This window comes from Cupressus sempervirens, chromosome 3, assembly GCF_028749045.1.
Source record: "Cupressus sempervirens isolate cs-2001-9-10 chromosome 3, ASM2874904v1, whole genome shotgun sequence".
Taxonomy (NCBI): domain Eukaryota; kingdom Viridiplantae; phylum Streptophyta; class Pinopsida; order Cupressales; family Cupressaceae; genus Cupressus; species Cupressus sempervirens.
This window is the reverse complement of record NC_143120.1, coordinates 361,548,687-361,573,581: the sequence shown is the minus strand read 5'-3', so window position 1 is coordinate 361,573,581 and position 24,895 is coordinate 361,548,687. Positions and strand designations below refer to the sequence as shown.

The window sequence follows — 24,895 nt, the reverse complement described above, 5'->3', positions numbered from 1 at the left end:
AAGAACATTCTAACAGTGCAATTGGGTTATAGTATTCATGACTATAGGGAGAAAATGGATAATGGGATTAGATGGAATATTGACATCAATTAGTTTGAAGCTATTTTGAAGCTCATTGCCTCCAAAATCCTCAAACATATTAAAACCTTAAGATTATGTGGATGTTGTGATTTGGACTAATCTATTTAAATGAGCTTTGACCTATTGTCTCCTAACTGGCCAAGTATGCTTGATTGGAATTTTTTTTGGAATAATAAGGTTATCCCTAGAGTCAATTTTTTCAACTAGACTATTTTTGTAAAAAGATAAACACTTTATATAATCTTCAAAAGAGATGCATCCATCTTGTTAATCATTATGTTCTATGTAAAAATGAAGTAGAAAATACTCATCATATTCTTTTTTCTTGCCCATTTTCTTGGGGAGTTAGAGAATGCACTATTTTTTAATTTGATTTGTAATGGTATTGGAACAATGATCTGAAGGAAGTGGTCAACCCATGGAAGTCTCCTTCCTCTCAACCTTACATAACAAAGGTCTAGTAGCATTGATTCCTTTGTAATAGTTCTAGTACATTTTGAAGGAACATAACAACATGATCTTCAAGCATTAAAAAAAAAATGCAAACTCTTAGTTATTGGGCCTTATTCAAAATGTGAAGGAAAACTTGAAGACTCTTAATCCCACTAATCCCTACTCTACCTATTGTCCTACGATTGGGAAGTGGGTCACCTTTGGCGATTGATAAGAAAATAGGAATTAAAAAAAATCCTACCACTATCATTTGTAGGAACATAAAATCCCCCCTTGACCTAGATTAGGCTAAGATTAACTTTGATGGGTCTTATATGAGTAACTTGGGTCTAGCATGATAGGGTGGCCTTTTGAGAGATTCAAACGACGAAATGATGGTAGCCTACTCTATTAACCTCAAAGTACAAACTAGTTACATGGAAAAGTTACTTTCCATTTATCATGGGGCCATTTTTCTAACAAGTAGAAATTTAAAATGGCAATAATTGAGGGAGATTACCTTAACATAATTAATATTTTAAAAAATGTAGGCAAAGATGGTTGGAATGGTAGCAATTCCATAAGCATTATTAGACAACTACTAGGAAATTTTGATGAGGTATCATTTTACACCACCTATCAAGAAGGAAATAATGTTGTATACATGATGATGAGTCTAGGAAGATTTATAGAGGGATTCATAATTTGGAAAGACACCTTGTCTATATCCTTGCAGAAGTGTACAAAGTTATCTGGCATGATTGTAGTAAAATCTTGCATTAATGATTATACGATTATTTCCTTTTATGGGGTCTATTTCTCACAACCCTTTTTTGGGTTGTTTATGCTTTGTCTTGGATTACTGAGCTTTCTTAGGAAGTTAAAAAAGTGGTGTTTATTTCTTTTTTCCCTAATTTTCTAGAGATAAGCTAAAGTGTTTAAGTATTATAGGTAGTTACATAATGAGAGGAAGATCATTGGGGATGACTCCATTTCAAGTTGATCCTAATGAATGAGGGGAATATCAAAATGATAAGAAGTTGTGAGAAACCCTTAAGTGAGGAGGGATTACCAAACACATTACATGAATGAAGGGTTAAAACCTAGAGCTCTCATACAAAAATTATGGAATTGTGGGATGTAGGAAAAGTTACTATGGGTTCTATTTATTTCGTTGTGATGCTAGCATTAATTTTTCCCATTTTTGGGTTGAGTATGGAAGGTGTGATAATTTTGTAGAATCCAAAGATGTGTTTAAAGGAGCCTTTGGATAATATTTTTAGAGTGTGGTGAGAGTTTGCATTCAGTTCATTAGTTGTGAAGGTAGGTATAAATAACTCCATTCTCAGTCATTTCATATACTTAATCATTTTTGGTGGAATTATTTATTCTATTTTTCTTTCAATATTTACTCCTCAATTTCCATTTCTATGGAAAAATTCAAGACAAAGGGTTCTCTTCCCAAATACAAAGAGCTTCTACTCATGATTTATGAGTACCATAGGAATTTGGTTCCTCTGATTTCTCCTCACATTATGGCTAAGCTTAATAGTCAAGTTTTCCTTGCCATTCTTTCATTTTTGAAGCAAGGTTGCATCCCTATTACTCCTAAGACCACCTCTATTTTGACTAGTAGGATTCTCCCCCTCCCTCCCAAAAGATGAAAACAAGAAAGATGATCTCCTTGAGAATTAGGAAGATTCTCTAGAAGTTTTGAAGGACTCTAAAAGAGGCTTTTCCTTTGCCATGAAGACTAAATAGACCCTAGAGAAATATTCCATGCTTTTCACTCCCATTTTACTAGGCTTAACTATGTATCCTCCTTCCCCATTCATTGATTTAAACTATCCAGGTGACCCACTGGTATCTATGGAACACTCCATAGACCTAGTTCCTAAAGAGTATGTCAACTCTATAGATTTGGAAACCCTCATCTTACATTAAAAAAAGTTTGGCTTATGTTATAACAAGTTGGAAGTTATTGCTAAGGTAGAGAAAAAAATGTGTTGAGTGGACTTTGGGTTACAAGGATGAAGCATGGTGGGAAGTGGGCTGAGAGATGGGTGATAAATGACACACTTGGAAATAAATTAAGGACAAGGTGGTGAAACATTAGAATTGTGTTCCATTAGAGAATGAAAATAATTAAAATTTGAAGGTTCTTATGACCATATAAATGATCAGGAGTAGCTTGAGTATCAAATTAATAAATAAGTTTCCCACAATGATTAGGTTTAGGTAATAATGGAGGCTGATGTTGGAGGTCTAAAATTCCAATTTGAAGAAAGTTTGGCGAAGAGGAAGTGCAAGGAGGAGACTTTGAGAAAAGTAGATGGTAATATGGTGGCCTTCTAGGGGACAAGTGAGACAATATTTTGTTGGAAACTACAATTGGAATAATTGTAATGTTGTCATTGATGTCAAACCTATTGGAGAGACATTTACTAATAGTGTAGAGTGCCATATCTATTGATTGATAAAGAGGATTTGAAAAGAGAGATGACTAGATGAACTAGTGATGTTGTTGATTGACGAGGAGCAATAATGATGGAATAAAAATGGTAACTTAATAAGTTAGTCTTTGAGAAGATGGTGTATTGTTTAATCATCCTATAAAGTATAGACATGTTGAGTGAAACACAAGAAAAGACTAGTAAAATATGGTTCGTCAATAAAGGAACTAAAATAAAAGATTAAGGAACTTAAGAGTTTGTTGAGAAAACAAGTATTAACCAAGCACTAGTTATGGCCAAATAACTTGATGATGAAAAATGTAGTAGCAACCAAGTGTAATGATGACCAAGCAAGCCAGTGAAAGCCAAACTAGATATAATAGTAGAGACTATGCTACACACTAATAGCCAAGTACCAACAATAGTTACAATTCGTGAAAAAATCAAATTTGAGGTCGACATAGTTGAATTTTTTGATTAGTCAAAATAAATGGATGATAAGGATTAATGAGCTAGAGCATTTAATGCACAAATTGAGTTTTTTATGTGATCAAAGGAAAGGATTTAAAGAAAAGTATCAAGAATAGAGTAGAAGGAAAAAATGATGAATAGATTTGATAGATCTAAGATCTATAGTGATGTTTAAGGAAAAAATATCAAAATGAACTATTTAGGGAGGCATAGGAAATGTTTTCTAAGGAGGAAATTTTAAGGAGAACTTATGAAGAACATAGTAGCAAAAAAGAAGTGAGGGGATTGGTGAAGTGTGATTGTTTGAAGAGTTTCTAACTAGATTAGTGATAGAGATGTTAATGAAGTCTAGTTGATAAACCAATAAATGAATTGAATGGAGATCTAAATTTGTAAAGTGAGATGTATCTTTACAAATCAAACTTGTTATTACTTTATAACCATTGTGGTAGTCAAAATATTTTAATCAAGGTTGACCTAACAATAATTTTGTAAGTCCTTTAATAAAGGTGACATCTTAATGGAATGATCCAATGTTGTCTAAATAGGCCACCCCTAATAGGGTTATTAAATCCTTTAACAAGGTCACACACAACATTGTGTTTTATAACTTTTAATAGAGGGGGATCTTAACCAAGATCACTTCAGAAGATTGAAAAGTGGTAGCATTTTACTTGGTTTTTTTTCCCAAACTGGGTTTTCACATTAAGTACAGGTGTCATATATGTGTGAATGTTATAAGTGTGATGCACGTTATTTACTATAATTTATATTTCTATTAGTTGGCATAAAGTTAAATAGAGAGTTGAGAAACTATATAAATAAGTTGATTTACTATTAAGTTTCTATATAGATGAAGTGATTGAATGAGATTCTTTGAGTTGTTGGAAGTTAGTAAAAGTTGAATTGGTACATCTAGACATGAGGATAAGTGATTCATACCCACTCTTAATTATTCTTAATATTGTAACAATTGGTATTAGAGCATAATGTGCTTGGTTTGAAGGACTTAAGCCAAGGATCAAGATGTATAAGAGAGAGGTACCTAAGTTAAACAAGAAGAACTTCCTAGCATGGCAATGACTAATGAAATTGCATCTATCTAGAGATGGAGATTCTACATTTTACTATCTAGAAAATGAATATATTGAAGTTTCTAGACCTATGAATATTTAGAAAATGAAGGTAAAGTAGGAACATAATCAAATGATGATAGATCTAGAACCTCTTTTGATTTATGCTAAATTTGATGATGTGGAGGAATGTACTACGACAAATAAAATGTCAGACAAGTTGGCTCAGATCCATGGCAGAGATAAAAATATGTTAAGAGCTAAAGATGAAATTTTGAGAGGCAAATTGGATGACATGAGAATGAAAGAAGGTGAAATTGTTTCTCAATATTGTCACCAAATAAAGGAGGTTGTTAGTTCTATTAGAGGAGCCGGAGGCATCATATCTGATGAGATTGTGATAAGTAAGGTATTGAGGACTTTACTTCCTATCTATGCAATTAGAGTTTGTAAAATTCAAGAAATGAGATGTACAGTTGGAAAAGGTATGACCTAGATAGTCTAATTGGTAAACTCACTATTTGAACTATTAGATTTTGATAATTATTCCTCTGCTAGTAGTGAATATGCTTTGAAGTCTCAACTAACCCTTGATAGATCTAAGAAAAAGAATAAAAGAAGATATATGGATATTGATAGTGAATCAAAGGATGATTCTGATGATCTTGAAGCATTCTTGGAAAGAAGGTTACTAAGAGGAAAATGAAGATACAATTTATGTAAACTCCCTATTATCTATTTTATATGTAACAAAGTTTTTCATATTGTTGCTTGCAAGATGTCTAGACAAAGATGGAAAGGAAGAGAGGAAGAATAATAGGTATAGAGGAAGAAGAGAAACTAGAGGAAATAGAGTTAATAAAGACTACAAAGGAAAACATAAGAAATCCTATTATATTTCTAAAAAAGATGGTTTTGATAGTGATTCTCATGAAAATGATGATGAAGTTGTTTGTGTTGCAATGAAAGATGAATCCAATGAAGGTGAAAAAACACCATTAATTTCACATGTGAAGAAGAATGATAGATGGATAATTGATAGTAGTTTTTCACATCATATGACTGGTGATATAAGCATGTTTGAAAAGTTAGAACATCATAATGGAAGTAGTGTTAAGTTTGGGAATGATACAGCATGTTATGTGAAAGGTAAGGGATCAATTATACTAAATCACAAGATCAAATGTGAAAATGCATATTGGGTTGATGGTTTAAAATATAACTTGTTGAGTGTGGCATAGTTAATTAGTTTAAGATACCAAGTTGAGTTCCAAAATAAGCAGGAAAATATCTATGATGCTACTTGTGAACTAATTGGATATGGTGATCAAAGAAGAGGTAGATTTTTTCTATCTAAACCTATCTAAAGATACCTTTTTATTTGCAAAATTTGAAGATATGTGGTTATGAAATAAGAGGCTATTTCATGTGAAATTTGATAACTTGGCAATCATTAGTAAGATTAAAAGAGTAAGAACATTACCAAGATTGAGCAAACCTGATAAAGTGGTGCACAAAAAATGTAAAATGGGAAAAATGACAATCTAGTTTCAAGAGAAAGACTTATTGCTCTAATGATATTTTGGAATCGGTTCATACTAATTTATGTGGTCCTATTGGAGTGAAAAGCTATTATGATGACAAATATTTCATTCTATTTGTTGATAATTTTTCCAAAATGATGAATGTGATGTTTATAAATGAAAAATATGATGCATTTAAAATCTTAAAGTGGTATTTGACTAGGGTTGTTAGGAAACATGAAAGAGTATTAAGTGCTTGAGATCAGATAGAGGAGTTGAAGTCATATTAGATAAGTTCAACATATTATGCAATGAAAAAGGGATCACAAGACAAATGAGTGCACCAAGGAAACTATCATAGAATGATATATCTTAAAGAAGTAATAGATCAATCATGGGCTATGCAAGGATGCTAATGATGGGGAATAATGTTTCACAAAATTACTAGAGAGAAGCTACAATTATTGTAGTTTATACTCTAAACTAAGTTCAAATGATGAAAGACACAAACAAAACACTTTTTGAACTATGGCATGTTTATGCACCTAATGTCAATTATTTCAAAGTTTTTGGAAGAAATGTTATATATTAAAGTATATAAGGAAATTAAAACTTGATGCAAAAAGTGATGAAGGTATATTTATGGGATATTCTATTAAAAAAAAGGCATACAAGTGTTTGGACTCTAATCCTAATAAAATTGTGGAAAGTGAAAATGTTAGATTTTATGAATTTGCAAAGAAGACTGAGGAGGAATGAAAGAGAGAACCTAAATATTATAGAAATTTTGTTTATGTTTATGAAGGTGAACCTAGCACCTTACCTAAACCATAGAAATAGGTTTTTGAGCATTAGCAAGACACTATTGAGGTTCAAACAAAGAGCTCTATTGAGCATCAGACTATAGGAGCTATGTCACAAACAACATAAGAAAAAAATAAGAGAAAGGAAATCAGACAGTAGATAGGCCAAGTGGAGTTGTAGCCAGAGATACTTGTAGAGGAAGAGCAAGAAGAACCAAGTGAAATACAAAAAAGGAGGAAAGAAGATTTGAATTTATCTTAGCCAAGTATGTAAGGAAGAATCATATGTTAGAAACAATAGTCCACAAAGATAACTAGGGGGGGTGGTGGTGAATCCATTATCCAATTAAAACTTTTATCAACCTTAATTAATCTTAACCATTCAATCAAAGTAAATGACGACCATACTAATATGCACATACACAATTACACTAGATTTGTTAACTAGGGAAACCCTTGATCAGAGGGAAAACCTTGGGGGGAATGGTACCCACAAGATGATGTATTAATATAAATATTCCTTCTTAGAGGATGGACCCTATTAAGAGTCTATTGCAACATTTAGTACATATGAGTCCCTATTAGGAGACTTTGAATCCTTGTTAGGAGATTCCAACCTAGTTAGGAGTTGTAGAAAGTAGAAGGATCCACTTTCAAAACAACTTCTAGGGCAAGACCACTAAACTCATAGTGCAACTAATCTTTCAAAAATTCCTTGCAAAATAATTGTTTGTACTGTGTTTTAACTTATTTCCTCTATCCTGTCAACTAGACCAATCATTGTCAGACTTTGTAGACTACGTCACAAACCTCGAATCCAAAAATTAAACTTCAAAATACATAATAAAACCTCGACAATGAAGTTTTTTCCAAATTCACTTTGCTCTACTTATCTTTGGGGTATGTGCAGGATCATGGTCAACCAAACTATGGCCTTAACCAAACTATGGCCTTAAAAAGTAGTGAAAAACTAGAAAATTAGGGTTATGTCAACTTGACAGATAATTTTAAAGTGGTACTAGACTTTATATTAAAAATTTGTAAGAAAATAATTTGTAGGAAATTGAATGTAGTTTCTAAACTACTAGGCATTATCTAGAGAAAAAAATATTTGATTGGTCAAAAGTTTGGATTTTAATGCAGTACTACAAAATTTTTAGGGTGAAAATTAAAAGTAGGTGTATGTCTAACCAGCTTAATCAAAATCAAATGATACTATTTTTTAATATAATTATAGTTATAAAAAGTAGACTCATGCCTGGATGTGACACACATTTTTGGGTATTGTTATTCCAAATAAATAATTAAATATAAATTTTCTCCTATAACTTTTTCTAGAATAAAAAAAACTCTCGTGTTTGACCACCTTAAATAATTCAAAACTTTACCAATTCTTTTTCTCCTTATACTAGGTGAAGCATAGAATGTGATGCAACTTTTGGATTTCAAAAATGTTATACCATTTGAAAGTTATAACTGTTTTTCAATCAATATGTCAATCAACACTTTACAATCATCTTCATTAAAAAATAACTAATAAATACTTATCAAACTTAGAATTTGACAACAATTATATTGATGGACTCTTGAGAGTGTTATATAAACACCCTTTTTATTTCATTGAATTTTGATGAAAATAATATTGCCAAATGGCTACTTGAAGTCTAAATTTTATTGAAACCTTTTTCAAACACATTTTTTGAGTTGACCAAATATTGGGTACCCAATTTCAAATTGAGTATCCAATACCAAAACAGATACTAGATATGAAACTGGGTACCTAAAAAGTAGCTGCAAAAATTCTTTCATGCATTCATAGCCCAACCCAAACTTTTGAAATTTTGAAGGGACACCACCCAAATTTTGGAGGGAAATCAAAATTTGGAAAGTGTGGGCATTATTATGATTAACTGTTATTATTAAATATGATTATGATTATTATTATTAAATATAATATAGTAATATATATAATTAAATATAATATAGTAATAAATATGATTATTATTATAACTAAATATAATATAGTAATATATATGATAATTATTATCAATATTAAATATATATAGTAATTTTATATTATTATTATTATTAGTAGTAGTAATATATACAATTATTATTATGAAATCTAATATTGTCATGAAATGCATTGAAAGGGGTCATAGGTTAACCTATGACTACTTTGAATGCAGTTGAACCAACCAAATATGTGCTTAGTGCTCCTAGGACTCCTAGGGACATATGTTATCATTAAAAGCATCAAAAATGTTCGATGCATTCAAACAAACCAAATAAGTATTATATTAAAATATATAGTATTATATTATTATTATTAAATAAAATATTATCATGAAATGCATACCCCTTTTGACACATTCAAACCAACCAAATAAGTCCCTAGGGGTCCTATGGCCTCTACGAACATTTGTTGTCATGAAATGTATCAAAAGGGTTCATAGGTTAACCTATGACCCCTTTTGACGCATTTGAACCAACCAAATGGGTCCCTAGGGGTCCTAGGGCCCCTAGGGACATATGTTGCCATGAAATAAGTTGAAAAGGGTCATAGGTTAACCAATGACCCCTTTCAACGCATTCAAACAAACCAAATAGGTCCTTAGGGGTCCTAAGGTCCTTAGGGACATATGTTGTCATGAAATGTGTTAAAAGATCTCATAGGTTAACCTATGACCCCTTTCGATGCATTTGAACCAACCAATTGGGTTCCTAGGGTTCCTAGGGCCCCTAAGGACATATGTTGTTATGAAATGCATTGAAAGGGGTCATAGTTTAACCTATGACCCCTTTCAATGCATTTGAACCAACAAAAAGGGTCGCTAGGGGTCCTAGGGGCCCTTAGGGAATATGTTGTCATGAAATACATAGAAAGCAGTCATAGGTTAACCTATGACTCCTTTTGCCATGTTCGAACCAACCAAATGAGTCTCTAGGGGTCCTATGGCCCCTAGAGACATATGTTGTCATGAAATGTGTTGAAAGGGGTCATACATTAACCTATGAACCCTTTCGATGCATTCGAACCAACCAAATGGGTCCCTATGGGTCCTAGGCACCCTAGAGACATATGTTGTCATGAAATGCAATGAAAGGGGGTCATAGAAACCCTAGGGACATATTTGGTTGATTCAAATGTGGTGAATGTTAGATTGTGGTGACTGATCAGGAAAGCGGTTTAATACTTGTATTAAAAGGGCTTAGGGTTGGGTATTTTTTATGTGTGGTGATACGAAATTGGTTCTTGCGGCGGTATTGAGCTGTAAGGGATTACAGATTGTAATCAGGTTGTAATCACTGGATTGTAATAAGATCGGACTTGCTATTTGGTGGATGTAGCCCAGGGATTGGGTGAACCACATTAAATCTTGGTGCCTTCTGTTCATTTCTGTGTGTTCTATTATTTTCTGTTATTGGTTATATTTGCATTTAGTTTTTTATTTCTGTCCGTGGTTTATCCTAACAAGTGGTATCAGAGCCTAGTTGTTTCTCAGTTATCCTCTGCAGGAAAGTCTCACGGTTGAGTGGGAGCAATGGTAGATGAGGGTAAGTTGAGGGTTGACAGGTTTAATGGGCAGAACTTCCAGTTATGGAAGATGCAAATGGAAGACTATTTATATCAGAAGGATTTATGGAAGCCGTTGGAAGGAAAAGCCAAGAATCAGGGAACTATGTCAGAGGCTGAATGGGATCTTTTAGACAGAAAGGCACTCGGAAGCATTCGGTTATGCTTGGAACCATCAGTGGCATTTAATATTACAAAAGCAAAGATGACAGAAGATTTGATGAAAACCCTAGCGACACTGTATGAAAAGCCCTCCGCTTCAAATAAGGTATTTCTCATGAAGCATTTATTTAATATGAAAATGGCAGAAGGTGGATCTGTTGCAGATCATTTAAATGAGTTTAATACTATTACTAGTCAATTATCTTCTGTGGGTATCAATTTTGATGAAGAAATTAGGGCTCTCTTGATTTTGTGTTCTTTGCCTGAAAGCTGGAATGGCTTGGTAATGGCGGTGAGTAATTCTGTTCCTGGATCAAGTACCCTAAAATATGATGATGTGATCGGTGTTATTTTAAGTGAGGAAACTCATAGAAAATCCTCAGGTCGATCTACATCAGGAAGTGCTTTAAATGCACAAAGCAGGGGCAGAACGACTGAAAGAGGAAGTAACTCTGGAAATCGTGGGAAATCAAGAGGAAAGTCAAAGGGGAGGAGGTCTCAATCGAGAGGACCAAATGATTGCTGGTACTGTGGGAAACCAGGGCACAAAAAGAAAGATTGCTGGACTCGAAAGAAAAATGAAGGAGATAAATCAGATGGAGACAAAGAGGCAAATGTGGTAAGTAACAAATCTGAAGAGGATGCTTTGCTTCTATCTTTAGAGAATGTTGATGATTCATGGGTTTTAGATTCTGGTGCTTCTTTTCATGCTACACCTCATAGAGGTTATTTCATCGATTATGTCCAAGGGGATTTTGGGCTTGTTTATTTGGGGGATAATGAACCCTGTCAGATTGTTGGAAAGGGAAAAATTAAGATTAAGTTGCAGAATGGGAATCATTGGCTACTACATGAGGTAAGACATGTTCCAAAATTAAGTAGAAACTTAATTTTAGTAGGGCAACTCGGTGATGAGGGTTGTGTAGTTACTTTTAATGATAAAAATTGGAAGGTTTCAAAAGGTTCCCTTGTAGTAGCAAGAGGTGTGAAAGTAGGCACCTTATATCTTTGTACAAGTCATATTGTTCCTTCTACTTTAATTGTTTCAGAGAAAAATGAATATTCAGGAACAATTACTGCAGTTGAGCAGGGAGAACAAATAGCTGCTGTAGATTCTGATACAGCGCTGTGGCACAATAGACTTGGGCACATGAGTGAGAAAGGTATGAAAGTACTTCATTCAAGGAAAGCTTTACCAGGTCTAAAATGTGTAAATATGGATTTCTGTGAAAGTTGTGTGTATGGAAAACAAAAGAGAGTGAGTTTTGTAAAGACAGGGAAGGAAAACAAAAAGGAGAAATTAGAGCTTGTGCATACAGATGTATGGGGACTGGCTCAGGTATCTTCCCTTGGTGGCTCTCATTATTATGTGACATTTATTGATGACGCAACTACAAAAGTATGGGTTTATTTCCTTAGACAGAAATCTGATGTATTTCAAACTTTTAAGAAATGGAAATGCTTGGTTGAAAATGAGACTGGTAAGAAATTAAAATGTCTCAGATCTGATAATGGTGGTGAGTATTGCAGTCATGAATTTGAATATTATTGCTCCACTAATGGTATTCGTAGAAAAAAAACTATTCCAAGGACTCCACAGGAAAATGGAGTGGCTGAACGCATGAACAGGACTATAATGGAGCGCGCAAGGAGCATGAGGTTGCATGCTGGGTTGCCCTTACACATGTGGGCGGAGGCTATCAATACTGCATTATATTTGATTAATAGAGGTCCCTCTACTCCTTTGGACTGTGGTATTCCAGAGGAAGCATGGACTGGTAAGAAGGTGAGTTATTCTTTTCTCAAGACCTTCGGTTGTGAAGCTTTTGCTCATATAGACTCTGAAAATAGAACCAAGCTAGAAGCTAAATCAAAGAAATGTGTCTTTTTTGGATATGGCATTAATGAATTTGGCTATAGGCTTTGGGATTTTGAAAATCATAAAATTATAAGAAGCCGAGATGTCATATTCAATGAAAAAGTGTTGTACAAAGATCTGTTGCAGCAACATGAGAAGAAAGAAGATGATTATGTAGTGCTGGATGATACTCCAAAAGATGATGTTCCAGCCATTCCTCATGATGTGCAACAACTGCAACAACAAATATCACACACACCAATGAATGTTAGACGGTCAACAAGACAAATTAGACCTCCACAAAGGTTTTCTCCCTCTTTGTATTCTATTTTACTTATTGATGCTGGTGAACCTGAAAGTTATGATGAAGCTATGTAGGTGGGTACTAAGATTCAGTGGGAGTCTGCCATGAAAGATGAAATGGACTCTTTGCTGAAAAATAAGACATGGGATTTATGCAAGTTGCCTGCAAGTAAAAAGGCTTTACAGAATAAATGGGTTTACAGGTTGAAAGAAGAGGAAGGAGGTAAGAAAAGATTTAAGGCCAGGTTAGTTGTAAAAGGATTTGCACAGAAAAAGGGAATTGATTTTGATGAGATATTTTCTCTTGTTGTTAAAATGACTTCTATTCGTACTGTTTTAAGTCTTGTGGCTACTGAAGATTTGTATTTAGAGCAGATGGATGTTAAAACAACCTTTCTTCATGGTGATTTGGATGAAGAAATATATATGGCTCAGCCACAGGGTTTTGAGGTCAAAGGTAAGGAGAACTTAGTGTGCAAATTGAAGAAAAGTTTATATGGCCTGAAGCAAGCACCTCGGCAATGGTATCTGAAATTTGACAGTTTTATGCATGAGCATGGATATAACAGGTGTCATTCAGATTACTGTGTTTATTTTAAGAGGTTGGATGATGATAGCTACATTATTTTATGTCTATATGTTGATGATATGCTTATAGCTGGGTCTAACATGCATCATATTAAGGGGCTAAAATGCCAGTTAGCACAAGCATTTCCTATGAAGGATTTGGGGGCAGCAAAACAAATCCTTGGTATGAAGATTTGCAGAGATAGGAAGAACAGAACATTGACGCTATCTCAAGCTGATTATGTTGAGAAGGTGTTGCAACGTTTCTCTATGGAGAATGCTAAAGCTGTCAGCACACCTTTACCTGGTCATTTGAAATTGACTAAGGAGATGTGTCCCAAGACACAGGAAGAGGAGGATAAGATGTCCAAGGTACCCTATGCTTCAGCTATAGGAAGTTTGATGTATGCTATGGTATGCACTAGGCTAGATATTGCACATGCAGTGGGAGTCGTTAGCAGGTATATGAGTCATCCAGGTCTTGAGCATTGGAATTTTGTCAAGTGGATTCTCAGATATTTGAGAGGAACATCCAATAAGTGTTTACACTTTGGGGGCTCTACTACTAATTTGCAGGGCTATGTTGACTCAGATTTGGCTGGGGATATTGATACCAGGCGGAGTACTACAGGTTATGTCTTTACTGTTGGTGGGGCAGCCGTGAGCTGGGTTTCTAGGCTACAGAAGATTAATGCTCTCTCCACTACAGAGGCAGAGTATGTTGCTGCTACAGAGGCAGCCAAAGAGATGATATGGCTTCAGTTCTTCTTGGAAGAATTGGGACATCCTCAGAAGGATAATTATTTGTTCACAGATAGTCAGAGTGCCATTCATCTTGCTAAGAATTCAGCTCTGCATTCTAAGACCAAACACATACAGTTGCAGTACCATTTCATTCGGTCAGTTTTGGAGGATGGACAGTTAAAGCTAGAGAAGATACATACCAATGAAAATTCAGCAGATATGTTGACAAAGGTTGTCACAAGGGAGAAGTTGAACTCCTCTTCAGCTTCAGTTGGTCTTTTAGACTAAATGTGAATAAAAGAATAGCAGAGTCCAGGGTGGTTTGATCCAGTGGGAGCCCCATGTGGTAGTTGTATTGCTACAGGATCAGTCTCCAAGTGGGAGATTGTTGTTTAGTGTGGAGCCTAATCAGTCCCCAAGTGGGAGATTGTTAGATTGTGGTGACTGATCAGGAAAGTACTGTACATACTTCATAAATAGTGGGGTTCGGAGCATTGCCCCGAATAAATTTTTTTTTTTGGAAGTAGCCGACATGGTAGCCGACATGGTAGCCGACATGGTAGCCAACATATTATGGCCGACATATGGCCGACATGTTATAACCCTAAAGCAGTTTAATACTTGTATAAAAAGGGCTTAGGGTTGGGTATTTTTTATGTGTGGTGATACGAAATTGGTTCTTGCGGTGGTATTGAGCTGTAAGGGATTACGGATTGTAATCAGGTTGTAATCATTGGATTGTAATAAGATCAAACTTGCTGTTTGGTGGATGTAGCCCAGGGATTGGGTGAACCACGTTAAATCTTGGTGCCTTCTGTTCATTTCTGTGTGTTCTATTATTTTCTGTTATTGGTTATATTTGCATGTAGTTTTTTATTTCTGTCCGTGGTTTATCCTAACAGTGAAAGGGGTTAGAGTGGTCATAGATTAACCTATGACCCCTTTCAATCCATTTGAACCAACCAAATGGGTCCCTAGAAGTCCTAGGGCTTCTAGGGACCCATTTGGTTGGTTCAAATGTGTTGAAAGTTAGGCACTCATTTGGTTGGTTCGAATGCATTAAAAGAGGTCATAGGTTAACCTATGATCCCTTTAAAAACTTTTGAATGAACCAAATAGGGTCCTAGGGGTCCTAGGGCCCCTAGGGACATATGTTGTCATGAAATGCATCTAAAGGGGTCATATACTATCATATGACCCCTAATCGACGCATTTGAAACAACCAAAGAGGTCCCTAGGGGTCCTAGTGCCCCTAGGGACATATGTTATCATGAAATGTGTAGAAGGGGGTCAAAGGTTAACCTATGACTCCTTTTGATGCATTTGAACCAATCAAATAGGTCCCTAGGGATCTTATATCCCCTAGGGACATATGTTGTCATGAAATGTGTTAAATGGGATCATAGGTTAACCTATGATGCCTTTCGACATCCCTAGGGATCCTAGGGTCCCTACAGGCATATGTTGTCATGAAATGTATTGAAAGGGATCATAGGTTATTGTATGACCCTTTTTGACATATTTGAAACAACCAAATAGGTCCCTAGGGGTCCTAGGGCCCCTAGTGACATATGTTGTCATGTAATGCATCGAAAGGGGTCATAGGTTAAACTATGACCCCTTTCAATGCATTCTAAATAACCAAATAGGTCCCTAGGGGTCCTTGGGCCCCTAGGGACACATATTTTCATGAAATGCATTGAAAGTGATCATAGGTTATCATACCATACCTTATAACATATTTGAACCAACCAACTAGGTCCCTAGGGGTCCTAGGGTCCCTAAGGACATATATTGTCATGAAATGCATCAAAAGGGGTCATAGTTCGATACATTCAAACCAAGAAAATTGGTACATAGGGGTCCTAGGATCCCTAGGGACAAATGTTGTCAGAAAATGTGTCGAAAAGGGTCATAGGTTAACCTATGACTCCTTTCAATACATTCAATCCAACCAAATAGGTCCCTAGGGGTCCTAGGGCCCCTAAGGAAATATCTTTTCATGAAATGCATCGAAAGGAGCCATAGGTTAACCTATGAAACCTTTTGACACATTTGAACCAACTAAATCATTCCCTAGGGGTCCTAGGGCCCCTAGGGACACATGTCACAAAATACATCAAAATTGGTCATAGGTTAACCTATGACCCTTAGGACCCCTAGGGACTTATGTTGTCATGAAATGCATTGAAAGGGGTCATAGGTTATCGTGTGGCCACTTTCAATGCATTTGAACCAACCATATAGATCCTAGGGCCCCTAGGGACATATGTTGTCATTAAATACATTGAAAGGGGTCATAGGTAAAGCTATGACCCCTTTTGATGCATTCAAACCAACCAAATAGTTTCCTAGGGGTCCTAGGGCCCCTAGGGACATATGTTGTCATGAAATGCATGAAAAGGGGTCATAGATTATTGTATGACCCCTTTTGACACATTCAAAACAATGAAATAGGTCTCTAGTAATCCTCGGGCCTCTAGGGACATATGTTGTCATGAAATGCATCGAAAGTGGTCATAGGTTAACCTATGACCCCTTTCAACATATTTGAACCAACCAAATAGGTCCCTATGGCCCCTAGGGCCCCTAGGGACATATGTTGTCATGGAATGCATCAAAAGGGGTCATAGGTTATCGTATGACTCCTTTCGATGCATTTGAAACAACCAAATAGGTCCCTAGCACTAGTACATTTGACCCCATTTTTAGACCAAATTTTTTGAGCATCTATTAAAATGTTTTAGATTAGTTAGAATATGGAAGGAAAAATATCTTTTTTTTAAAAAAATCCATGCCTATGTTGGTTGAAATTTTTACCAACACAAGCTTAACATGAATGAAAAAGGGTTTCAGCTTATTATGTTTAACACAGAGCGCCCGTGGGAGCTACACAAGCACAAGAATTGGTGAATGTGATTGACTATATTTTGAGGCTCTTAGCATGTGAATGAAGGCCATTAATTTTCAAATGATAGTGAATGGAAATGAGTTTGTTTTCTCACACTTGCAGATGGATGTGGATTTCAAATTTCAAAGTGGTGATTACTGTGCAGAGCATTTATGATCAATTTCCCATCGTGACAGTATGGAATCATGAGGTTATGGATATCAAGAAATCTATCATCCAAAGGAGTTTGAGGTTCCTCAAGAGGCTTATGAGTTTTGTGGAGAGTGGATTTCTGACTAAAATTATTGTTGTTAGAGTTGGAGATGGAGGATGCAAGAACACTGCCACTAGCGAAGATGGGATTTCGCTAGCCACTGGGGTGTAATGAATCTGGTCCTTCCTCAGCTCATTAGGGACTACAATAACCCTAATCTCTTTCTTTTTCTCATTAGAGTTGGTAAATACTCTGTTTAAAGGTTTAAGCATGGATTTTCATTAGTCACTTTGAAAGTTTTGAAGTGTAGTTAAACAAGGATATGAAAATATTACATTCTACTACAAAATCTAGGATTCGATAGTAGATAGCACAAAATGATTTTTCCATTTTATTGTTTTTAGGCCTTGATGATAAACTCTGCAATTTGAATAGAAAAAACAAGGCTATTATAAAACCAAAAGGCAAGTGATTCTTAGCGCTATTCTGTATATATTTCTTATTTTGTGTGGGTGGGTAGTCAGTGTTTAGGACATGTTGCTTATTTATTGGCTAACTGATCATTCTCTATTGAAAATAGTCTACAAAACTCATGCATATCTTTAATTTTTACTTTTAAGGTCAATACAAAACTTCCTAACTTTGTCATCTTATCAATCCAAACCAAACAAGAAAAAACCCAAAAATAGAAAATATTCATTTAGCAAATGACTTATACATAATGATTTACAAGGTCTAATGTTGAATTTAGAGTATGTGATAGATAAGTTGAAAATGAGGCAGATGGCATGACCTTTTACTTTCAATCCATCAATTTGATTCAAACTTCATTCTCTACTCTTTCATTTTCTCTTCTTTCATTCACTTGGTTGTCATTGATATCCCTTGTTACTATCATCTCCATTAGTTCTATGAGCTTTTATGCTATCTACAGAGCCTTTCTTATCTTGTCTTCCTAGAATTCTCTAGCCCACTTGTTATAGTGTTTTATCAACAAATCTACTAATTTCTGAACATAGCCCTAAATAAGCTCTCTGAAGTAACCGATCATCTCATTTCCCAAGCCAGTGATTGCAATGTTACCATCCTTAGAATTATTATCATTTTCCAATTCAAAAATGTAAGAATCTAAGATAGTGATGTAGAAAAAATGTTGGCTCTTGTTTAGTGCATGTTTCTTATAGTATCCATACTTTTATTTTTCATCTCTCTAGAGGAACATAATTGTTATTGAAATTAGGACAAATAATAGTAAGTATAGTATCATTATTGCAATTACGATCATGCAAATTAGAAGTAGGACTCCAAGTCATCCGACTACATACCCAAAGACACACTGCAATAAAGTCAACTACATATCCATCTACACCGGTCAATGATTCAATCATAGGCTCCTACAATTCATTCACAAGCTCCTGTGATTCATTAGTAAGCTCCTCTGACTCATTTTTAGGCTCCTGCAATTCATTCACAAGCTCCCATTTCTATTCCCATTCATGCAACCATTCATCTAGGAATTTCCACATTTCCAGAATCAAGATGAACAATCAAATGAGTGTGAGAACAAATCCTAAAAGTGTCACATAGGAAACATTATCTCCAATTTTACACTCTGAGTTTTTCATCTCCTTCTCTAATTCTTCTTTCCCTTCCCTGAGGAAATAAAAAAGGTGTTGACTCATTGCAGTCCATTGAGCATCTCCTCCTCCATGCTACTTAATTTTCTTTTCTAACCATCTCATGTGCTTGTCAGCTTCCAAACTCATCTCAAAAGCTTCAAAGTTACATGAACCAAACATATCCATTAGTTGAATGACTATGTTCTCAGGGAAGTCCACAAATTTTGATAGATATTTTATTTCTTTATAAGCTTTGATCATATCCTTCACACCAACATCCATCTTCAAATCCAACTCAAACTTTGTCAATAGCCTCACCACAATATCAATTAAGGCCACTGCTGTCATCTTAAATGACCAATTGGAATTCTAAAGCTATTTCAGAAAAATTCCACCTTTTCCACCAACATTTAATACCTTGAACAATTCCTGGCTCTCTTGGATTTCTTGATAAGCTTCTTTCATGCAAGGCTTTCTTTGATATAAAATTTTAGATGATATTTCCATAAATGGTCTATTTCTTTATCTAATTGTACATTTTGAAACATTTTCTATAGACAATCCTTGCATTTTAGAAACTCTTCATCTTCTCTTGTAGTTTCTGACGATTCCTAACCATCCATCATATTCTCCAGCATGCTGTGCAATCTAGTAATACAACTAAGACAAAACATAATCCCATAGTCGATGAACAAAATCCTCTAGCAAAGCCAAGATAAGTAGCTGAATATGAATAGTAAGTGAAGAACTACAATAAAAATGACAAGTGGAATCAACACCATGAAGAAGATTGTCCAAGTTAATAGTGCCACCATTACCATGACAATTGTGGAAGGTTTAAATTTCAAATAAGATTCATTGATAAGCCTCTTGGGATGCAATTCAACTGACATATATAGAAAGAGTAGATCTATGAAGTGATTTGTATAGTGGAAGATATCACTAAGTTTTTTGTTTGTAGAAATCCCATAGCAAGTCACTGCCAAAGACCATCTGTAGAGAATGGAGATCTAGCCTAAAATGAAAAAAGCATACTAAAGATAAGATGCCAATCCCAAATCACTACCATGATGCAAAAGATGTCTAGCTTTGTTTCCCACCACTGCAACACAGATCGTCACAATCAGTCCAACTGCTGGAACAAAAGCTAAACTGGCTAACTTGTATTGTGCCTTCCATGCAAAACCTACAGTCCAAGTTTTCAGCATCTCTAATTTAAATCTAGAAGAACTATTCTCTTTGGGGAGATTTTTTGAAAGCATCTAAGAGATCTTTTCTTTTAAGTTACCCAATGTATTGCCTTCTATCGTATTTTTTGATAGGATCTGGGAGATCTTTTCTCTAAAGCTGGACAAATTATCTTCATCTGACATATTTTTTGAAAGTATCTAAGACAAATTTTGAGAGAGAGAGTCTAGAATGAACTTACCCACTAAGATTTTTAAGCCAAAATAAATCACAAGATAAGTAGCTCCCACAAAGAAAACCACATTGGAAGAAACATTTTCTTCATTTCTAAGTTCTTTGGCTTCACTAACATTCTCGAGGGAAAAATTTTAAGTAGCAACATGGAGAGATAAACTTAATACCAATGCTGCAATGTTGGTCCATCTCCCTCCAAACTTGACAGATGCCATCTATAGCTATATAAATCCCAAAAGTATGCAAAAACAAAGCCTAGCACCATTAATAAACAATTGATTGTCAATAAGGAGTTTCACCTACTACTCTTTGGACTTGCCAAAAATATTAATATTTTTCCTATCAAAATATCCTACAAGTTGGACTGTAAGAGCACTTTAAACAAGTGCCTTGCTAGGAATGTAGTTCACCCCTTTTACCAAAAGCTTGACTATGTCCCAACTAATATCCCATACAATTAAGGCTATGAAAACCCCCATTACAACAATTGCCTACCACTCTCTAAAGTCCATTTTCTTTTCTTCCCCAATAGCTGAAATTACAGAAGATGATTTTTCACTTTTCTGTTGAGCCTTTCTTAAGTATTCTATCCTTTTGTAATGACTCTAGAACCCTACTTGACACAACATTCATGCAAGAGATAAATACCTTTTTTGATCAGAACACACAACAAAGCCATTAAAAAGAACATAAAAGGTATATGCCTATTTGCTAGGTCAATTGAAAATGAGCCTTTACAAGGCTATAGCATGATTATAAAGAAAAAGCAAAAAAAAGAGAACAAATTGGTAATTCTTTAATGATAAGCGAACACATTATATATTAAATTTTAAATTTGGTTTGATGTAAATTAACATCTGCTGCAATAAGTTTGCCTCAGAACTTCATACTCTAATTCGTCAAATATTTTTTAATAGATTATAATGTAATCAAGCTATGAGTTGTTAGCCATGCTATTGACATCAATTGCCTACCTTAGGCATCTTTGTTATAGTTTTATTTTATTTGAAAGGCACCCTTTCTTTCTCAATCAGCTTTAAATGTACATGTAATATTCAAGAGTAAAAGATGAACATAAAACACATGAAACTCCAACATCCAACAAGTAGTGTAGGTTAGAGAAATAACTTTCATAGACCTTGCTAGATATGGAGAGGTATATGATAGAAATATTTTGAATTTATCAAACAATGAATTAAATGAATATAAGGTGATTAGAAGTGTTTGGAACTATTGATAAAATTTAAACAAAAACAAAAAAAAACACATTATTCAACATCTTCTTTTTCTCCTATTAATGTTATATGGTTTATGTTTCATCTTTACCATTTGCCTCACTACAACCTAGGACCTTGTGTCCATGCTCTTTCCTGATATTATCTATTATACATGAAATGCCTTTTTAACCATGTTTTTCTCCTCTTTACTCTTGACAACATCCCATCCACATATGCAAATATAATTCCTATTATCTATAAATATAGGTTACTCTGTATCTTACACTTGACATAAAAGACCTACACAAAAACCAATTTCAGCATATTAGCATGCCTAACCTTTAGATAACATGAATAGATGAGTAAATGGACAAATTACCCAAATAGGGCCCCACTAAATCATGTCCACTCTTCACAATTTTTTTCCATGGGTACAAAATAAGGAGAACAAATAGAAAAAATGTGCATAGAAGTTATCCACACCATATCAGCTGCCCACAACAAAAAAGAGCTTGAATAGGATTTTTTCATGTTTCTAATCATAGAAACCCACAAATTTTATTTGACAAACATTAATATATATTGAAGCATATCTGCACAATGTTTAATTACAAAAAACATCAGAATGTGCATATAAATCTAGAAATGATATTTTTGCATGAGACAAATTTTAGGAGTCATATGAAGCCTTTGACTACAGGTCTTTAATATAAAAAAGAAATAGCTAGGATTGTCTATAAGGTGTGATATTTTCATCGCTAAGGTAGGAGAATTTGGTGGAATTTACTGGTGATTTGTAAAAAGTTTCATTCCACAGTCAATTGGCCATCCATAATGAAATCAATGAGCAACACAAAATATAGTATCAGTCTCAGAAACTTTAGGTTTTTCACTAGGGATGCATCCTTGGGGTAGGTAGGTTTTATTGTACAACAATAATGTCAACATTATCACAATCAATAATCATCAAAAACTATCAAGCAAATCATCAACATTCCGCTATTGCTAATTAGAAGCACAAAAAGTAATGTTATAGGCCTTTTTAAGGCCAAGGTTGAGATTGTTGTGATATTATAAGCTTCACACATTAATTATCATACTAGATAAGAAAGCAACATGAGATCTATTTGGGTTTTGTTCAATCCATAGTTTTATATACATATTAGCCTATATGCACTAATTCTAGTGTATTATATACATTCCATAATAGATGTGTAGAAATTTTATTCATTCTGATTCTTCTCTAGTCTAGCATTTAATTCAAATTAAATATGATTTGTAATTTGACTCTTATCACAATAGCAACTAAGGGTGTGGCTAATCCTTTGTACCACATAGTTATGTCTCTTCTCTAGGATTATATTTCTTGCTGTAGTCTAGATATGAAACATCTTCATTCATTGTAAAGGTTATTTTTTTTGGGGTTTGGCTAATTAGAGTCATCTAGGGTTTCAAATGTTGGTAGTGTATCTACCATAAAATCTCTCATTAAGTTGCAGAGAAATACTATTACCATAGATATTTGTAAACAATTGTATTCTTGGCTTGGTATTAATATTTTAAAGGGTTTCTAAGGTTTCAAGGTGTGATAGGCCCTTGTGAAATTCTCTTCCACCACATATGCTAGTGCTCTTGTAAAGAGGAATTTGAAGATGTTATAGAATTTAATCAATGACATATTTGTTATATATGATTGACTTTTACTTGTTATAAAGAAATATTGATTAATTCAGAGAAGGATTGCAAGTAGAAATGTTTATTTGCATCACATCTCTATTGTTTCTTGTGATCATTTCTTTAATTTGTTGGATATGACTTTGTTACACACGTAAGACATGTAAGATATCATGTTGGGTACTTATGGAATTTGATGAGGGGGAAAATATAACCCTGTACTATTGAGGGCAATTTTTGTGTGATATGGACACTAGTTGTGGAGTTCACATTGGTTTAGTTTGTAATTTATATGTTAATTAGAATTATAATTCTAAAACATATATGCCAATGCATAATATGCTATATATGTTTTATAGTAATTTTTTGCTATTTTATATTTTATAATGCAGCTTCAATTGCAAAACCAACAAAACCTTCTGTGTCCCCTACCATGACACTCGAGACACATACATACCACATTCACAGATAAGAAAGGTGATATTTAATGTAGAGTTCATGTTATTGATTTTACTATGTCTGTATATTTCTACTAAAGAAGATGGTGACATTAAAACTTTCAAGTATAAACTAGATCAATTGAGTTTTTCCTAGCTTCATCCTCATATTGGCTGAAAATAAACATTCACATTGCTTATTCAGATCATAGCTTCACAACTTCTTCTTTCTAAATAGACAATTCCTCACTACTATTTGACAGTTGATACCCGTGTTGACAAGCTTATGGAGTAAGGACATTAATTCTTAATTTTGAGTTTTATTTGTTTAGTGACCTGTATACATTTTCCATGGGATCATATTTTTGATTGCAGTGAAATCCACGGTGACTTAAATCCTTTGAGGAAATTTAAAGTTTTTCTAATTAATTTTTATGCTAGTTTATGGAGTCACCTCAATGCTACACAAGAAGCATCTGGTGGGAAAAGGATTTATGTCAATGATTTTTTCATAAAAGTAAGTTGTGGTTAATCTATGAGTAGTTCCTATGACATAACTTTTTCCTATTTCAAAATCCACATTGTACAAATTGGGATGAAAATGGGAATATACTATTCTAATAATAGCTTGGGTTCAATTTGGGTGATGCAATAAGTTGATAGCTAGATTTTATGTTACTTTTTAGAGTTGCAAAGGTTTGTGACACTTAATATTTTGAGTTACCACATGCTTGAAAATAATTGTGCAAGTTTGTTCTTTACTTTTTTTGCATCAATGTTTTGGATCACATTCAGCACAATGTTTTGGATCACTTTCAGCAATCCATTGTTAGGATTAGTAGAAAAGAGCTAAAATAATGTTTATGTTGACTATTCATATGTTTTTGCCTACCACTTTGTCCCCATGTAATTATTGCTGAAGTGCACTATCTTGTCCACATGGACTATAGAGAAATCATATCTAACACCTATCTTTTTTTGGGGGCTTTGGAAATATTTCTCTTCTAGGATTCTTGGAGAGCCTAAAGCATCTAAGGGCTGGCTTTTCTTGGTGCATCCTATACCCAAGTATATGAAATCTAGATTTCCTATACCCTCCAAAATAACTTCAAATTTAAATCCTATGTTAGTGATGAAATGTGGTTTCTATTTCCACTCATTAAAATTTGATGTCTTATTTTTGTCTTTTTTGTTATGTTATAAGTTTTCATTTAGCATAATTAGGCTTCTATCTTACATCAATTTATTGTATCTCAGTTACCAATGAAGATTTTCCAAACAAAGCAATTGTTTGATAAATCATCAACTAAGGTTCAAATAGGCATAGAAGCAACTCAGTTAGAGAATGGCTAGGTATTGCATGATGAGGTTAAGG

The 24,895-nt window shown here is 34.4% G+C and overlaps 1 pseudogene; it reads left to right on the top strand.

Moving 5' to 3' along the window:
• The window catches only part of LOC149566494 (nucleobase-ascorbate transporter 5-like), a 50,340-nt pseudogene that overhangs the window by 12,154 nt on the left and 13,291 nt on the right, over positions 1-24,895 (top strand).